The sequence below is a fragment of the Cupressus sempervirens genome, chromosome 2 (assembly GCF_028749045.1).
Source record: "Cupressus sempervirens isolate cs-2001-9-10 chromosome 2, ASM2874904v1, whole genome shotgun sequence".
In the NCBI taxonomy this organism is placed as follows: domain Eukaryota; kingdom Viridiplantae; phylum Streptophyta; class Pinopsida; order Cupressales; family Cupressaceae; genus Cupressus; species Cupressus sempervirens.
The window spans coordinates 563,010,369-563,016,211 of record NC_143119.1 but is presented as its reverse complement, the minus strand read 5'-3'; positions in this window follow the sequence as shown (position 1 = coordinate 563,016,211).

Genomic DNA, 5,843 nt, shown 5'->3' with positions numbered 1-5,843 from the left:
TGGTGGGCCGACCTGGCGGGGTGAGTTGATGACCGAACTTAAAGGGTCGACTTGGTGAGAGTACTTGGTGGGCCGACCTGGCGGGGCGACTTGATGAACGAACTTAAGGAGTCGACTTGGTGAGAGTACTCGGTGGGGTGACCTGATGAACAAACCTAAAGAGTCGACCTGGTGAGAGTACTTGGTGGGCCGACCTGGCGGGGTGACTTGGTGAGCAAACTTAAAGAGTCGACTTGGTGAGAGTAGTTGGTGGGCTGACCTGGCGAGGTGACTTGATGAACGAACTTAAAGAGTCGACCTGGTGGGCCGACTTGGCAGAGTGACTTCATGAACGAACTTAAAGAGTCCACTCGGTGGGCCGACCTGGCGGGGTGACTTGATGAACGAACTTAAAGAGTCGACTTGGTGAGAGTAATTTGTGGGCTGACCTGGCGGGGTGACTTGATGAATGAACTTAAAGAGTCGACTTGGTGGGGTGACTTGATGAACGCACTTGAAGGGTCGACTTGGTGGGGTGACTCTATGAACGGACCTAAAGAGTTGACTTGGTGAGAGTACTTGGTGGGGTGACTCGATGAAAGGACTTAAAGAGTCGACTTGGTGAGAGTACTCGGTGGCTCGACTTTATGAGCAGACTTAAAGAGTCCACTTGGTGAGAGTGGACCTAACGGGGCGATGTGGTGAGTGGGCCTAACGGGGCGAGTTGGTGGGGCGACTTGGCGAGTGGTATTAGAGAGCCGACGTGGTGAGGCGACTCGGCGAGTTGGTTCGTTGAGATGACATGGTGAGCTGACTTGGTGAGTCGACCCGGCGAGCGAACTTAAAGAGTCGACTTGGCAACGTACTCGAGTCGACTTGGTGAGGCGACCCGGCGAGCGGGCTCAAAGAGTCAACATGGTGAGGCGACTCATTGAGTCAACATGGTGAGGCGACTCATGGTGAGGAGCTATCCTTGAGGCGACTTGGTGGGCCTACTTGATTAGTCGACTTGGTGGGCCTACTTGATTAGTCGACTTGGTGAGCCGACCTGACGAGTTGACACGGTGAGCGGGCTTAAAGAGGCGACGACTTGGTGGGGTAACTCGGCAAGCCAACTTATCGAGGCGAGATGGTGAGTCGACTTGGTGAGCTGACTTGGTGAGCGCACTTAAAGAGTCAACTTCGTGAGGTGACTCCGCGAGTTAGCCCGCTGATGCGACTTGGGCGGGCCGACCTGGCGAACGAACTTAAAGAGGCGACTTGGGCGGGCTGACCTGGCGAGCGAACTTAAAGAGTTGACTTGGCAACGCACTTGAACAACCGACTTGGTGAGCTGACATGGTGAGTGGGCTTAGAGAAGCAACTCGGCGGGGCGACTTGATGAACGGACTTAAAGGGTCAACTTGATGAACGGACCTAAAGAGTTGACTTGGTGAGAGTACTTGGCGGGGTGAACTGATGAACGGACTTAAAGAGTCGACTTGGTGGGAGTACTCGGTGGGCCGACTTGATGAACGGACTTACAGAGTCGAATTGGTGAGAGTAGTTGTTCTGGTGACTTGATGAACGGACTTAAAGAGTCGGCTTGGCGGGGTGACTTGATGAAAGGACTTAAAGAGTCGACTTGGTGGGGTGACTCGATGAACGAACTTAGAGGGTCGACTTTGCGGGGTGACCTGATGAACGGACCTAAAGAGTTGACTTGGTGAGAGTACTCGGTGGGGTGACCTGATGAACAGACTTAGAGAGTCGACTTGGTGAGAGTCCTTGGTGGGCCGACCTGGTTGGGTGACTTCGTGAACTGACTTAAAGAGTCGACTTGGTGGGAGTACTTGGTGGGGTGACTTGATGAACGGACTTCAAGGGTCGACTTGGCGAGGTGACTTGATGAACGGTCGTAAAGAGTTGACTTGGTGAGAGTACTTGGTGTGGTGACTTGATGAAAAGACTTAAAGAGTCGAATTGGTGAGAGTACTTGGTGGGGTGACTTGATGAACGCACTTGAAGGGTCGACTTGGTGGGGTGACTTTATGAACGGACCTAAAGAGTTGACGTGGTGAGAGTGCTTGGTGGGGTGACTTGATGAACATAGTTAAAGAGTCGACTTGGTGAGAGTAGTTGGTCGGGTGACTTGATGAACGCACTCGAAGAATCGACTTGGTTAGAGTACTTGGTGGGGTGACTTGATGAACGGACTTAAAGATTCGACTTGGTGGGCCGACCTGGCGGGGTGACTTGATGAACGGACTTAGAGAGTCGACTTGGTGAGAGTACTTGGTGGGCCGACCTGGCCGGGTGACTTGATGAACAAACTTAAAGAGTCGACTTGGTGAGAGTACCCGGTGGGCTGACCTGGTCACGTGACTTGATGAACGGACTTAAAGAGTCGACTTGGTGGGCCGACTTGGCCGGGTGACTTGATGAACGAACTTAAAGGGTCGACTTGGTGGGTCGAACTAGCGGGGTGACTTGGTGAGAGTACTTGGTGGGCTGACCTGGCAGGGTGACTTGATGAACGAACTTAGAGAGTCGACTTTGTGAGAGTACTTGGTGGGTCGAACTGGCGGGGTGACTTGATGAACGAACTTAAAGAGTCGACCTGGTGAGAGAACTTGGTGGGCCGAGCTGGCGGGGTGAATTGATGAACGAACCTAAAGAGTCGACTTTGTGAGAGTACTTGGTGGGCCGACCTGGCGGGGTGAGTTGATGACCGAACTTAAAGGGTCGACTTGGTGAGAGTACTTGGTGGGCCGACCTGGCGGGGCGACTTGATGAACGAACTTAAGGAGTCGACTTGGTGAGAGTACTCGGTGGGGTGACCTGATGAACAAACCTAAAGAGTCGACCTGGTGAGAGTACTTGGTGGGCCGACCTGGCAGGGTGACTTGGTGAGCAAACTTAAAGAGTCGACTTGGTGAGAGTAGTTGGTGGGCTGACCTGGCGGGGTGACTTGATGAACGAACTTAAAGAGTCGACCTGGTGGGCCGACTTGGCAGAGTGACTTCATGAACGAACTTAAAGAGTCCACTCGGTGGGCCGACCTGGCGGGGTGACTAGATGAACGAACTTAAAGAGTCGACTTGGTGAGAGTAATTTGTGGGCTGACCTGGCGGGGTGACTTGATGAATGAACTTAAAGAGTCGACTTGGTGGGGTGACTTGATGAACGCACTTGAAGGGTCGACTTGGTGGGGTGACTCTATGAACGGACCTAAAGAGTTGACTTGGTGAGAGTACTTGGTGGGGTGACTCGATGAAAGGACTTAAAGAGTCGACTTGGTGAGAGTACTCGGTGGCTCGACTTTATGAGCAGACTTAAAGAGTCCACTTGGTGAGAGTGGGCCTAACGGGGCGATGTGGTGAGTGGGCCTAACGGGGCGAGTTGGTGGGGCGACTTGGCGAGTGGTATTAGAGAGCCGACGTGGTGAGGCGACTCGGCGAGTTGGTTCGTTGAGATGACATGGTGAGCTGACTTGGCGAGTCGACCCGGCGAGCGAACTTAAAGAGTCGACTTGGCAACGTACTCGAGTCGACTTGGTGAGGCGACCCGGCGAGCGGGCTCAAAGAGTCAACATGGTGAGGCGACTCATTGAGTCAACATGGTGAGGCGACTCATGGTGAGGAGCTATCCTTGAGGCGACTTGGTGGGCCTACTTGATTAGTCGACTTGGTGAGCCGACCTGACGAGCTGACACGGTGAGCGGGCTTAAAGAGGCGACGACTTGGTGGGGTAACTCGGCAAGCCAACTTATCGAGGCGAGATGGTGAGTCGACTTGGTGAGCTGACTTGGTGAGCGCACTTAAAGAGTCAACTTCGTGAGGTGACTCGGCGAGTTAGCCCGCTGATGCGACTTGGGCGGGCCGACCTGGCGAACGAACTTAAAGAGGCGACTTGGGCGGGCTGACCTGGCGAGCGAACTTAAAGAGTTGACTTGGCAACGCACTTGAACAACCGACTTGGTGAGCTGACATGGTGAGTGGGCTTAGAGAAGCAACTCGGCGGGGCGACTTGATGAACGGACTTAAAGGGTCGACTTGATGAACGGACCTAAAGAGTTGACTTGGTGAGAGTACTTGGCGGGGTGAACTGATGAACGGACTTAAAGAGTCGACTTGGTGGGAGTACTCGGTGGGCCGACTTGATGAACGGACTTACAGAGTCGACTTGGTGAGAGTAGTTGTTCTGGTGACTTGATGAACGGACTTAAAGAGTCGGCTTGGCGGGGTGACTTGATGAAAGGACTTAAAGAGTCGACTTGGTGGGGTGACTCGATGAACGAACTTAGAGGGTCGACTTTGCGGGGTGACCTGATGAACGGACCTAAAGAGTTGACTTGGTGAGAGTACTCGGTGGGGTGACCTGATGAACAGACTTAGAGAGTCGACTTGGTGAGAGTCCTTGGTGGCTCGACTTTATGAGCAGACTTAAAGAGTCCACTTGGTGAGAGTGGGCCTAACGGGGCGATGTGGTGAGTGGGCCTAACGGGGCGAGTTGGTGGGGCGACTTGGCGAGTGGTATTAGAGAGCCGACGTGGTGAGGCGACTCGGCGAGTTGGTTCGTTGAGATGACATGGTGAGCTGACTTGGCGAGTCGACCTGGCGAGCGAACTTAAAGGGTCGACTTGGCAACGTACTCGAGTCGACTTGGTGAGGCGACCCGGCGAGCGGGCTCAAAGAGTCAACATGGTGAGGCGACTCATGGCGAGGAGCTATCCTTGAGGCGACTTGGTGGGCCTACTTGATTAGTCGACTTGGTGAGCCGACCTGACGAGCTGACACGGTGAGCGGGCTTAAAGAGGCGACGACTTGGTGGGGTAACTCGGCAAGCCAACTTATCGAGGCGAGATGGTGAGTCGACTTGGTGAGCTGACTTGGTGAGCGCACTTAAAGAGTCAACTTCGTGAGGTGACTCGGCGAGTTAGCCCGCGGATGCGACTTGGGCGGGCCGACCTGGCGAACGAACTTAAAGAGGCGACTTGGGCGGGCTGACCTGGTGAGCGAACTTAAAGAGTTGACTTGGCAACGTACTTGAACAATCGACTTGGTGAGCTGACATGGTGAGTGGGCTTAGAGAAGCAACTCGGCGGGGCGACTTGGCGAGCACACCTGCTGGGGCAAGGTGGTAAAACGACTAGGTGATTCGACTTGGTGAGCTGACTTAGGGAGCTGACTTGGTGAGCGAACTTAAGGGGTCGACTTGGTGAGGCAACCTGAATAGTCGACTCGGTGAGGTGACTTGGGGAGCCGACATGGTGAGCGGTCTTAAAGAAGAGGCGACCTGGTGGGGCAACCTGGTGAGGCGAGACGGTAAGTCATCTTGGTGAGCCGGCTTGACGAGCTGTGAGTGGACTTAAAGAGTCAATTCTTGATTTGGCAAAGACCACATGGTTAGATGACTTGGTGAGCCGACCTGGCTAGCAAAATTGGCAAGCAAACTTATAGAATCGACTTGCTGTCCCCAGCCAGGATCGCACGCCTGGGTCGACCCAACTTGGGTCGCCCGACTAGGTCAACCCATCTCCGTCGCCCCAGCCTCGGGCGACCCGACTGGGTCGACGAGGGGAAAAAAAAAAAAAAAAAACAAAAAAAATCATGAGAGGCCCTGTACAGCGAAAAGCGCTAAATTTTGGGCATTACAAAAAAAAAAAAAAAAACAAGTTACCCGCTTTTGGATCACGCACAAGTTTCAGTTCACGTATTGCCGAGCCGACTCGAGGCGTTACGCCTAGCTAGCCGGATTCGAGGTAGGGTAGCCGAAACGATCCGATTTGAGAATTTTCTTTATAAAAAGAGATCATGATAGGCCTCGTAAGGCAAAAAAGAATGAAATTTTGGGAGTTAAAAAAAAAAACGTTACCCAGTTTT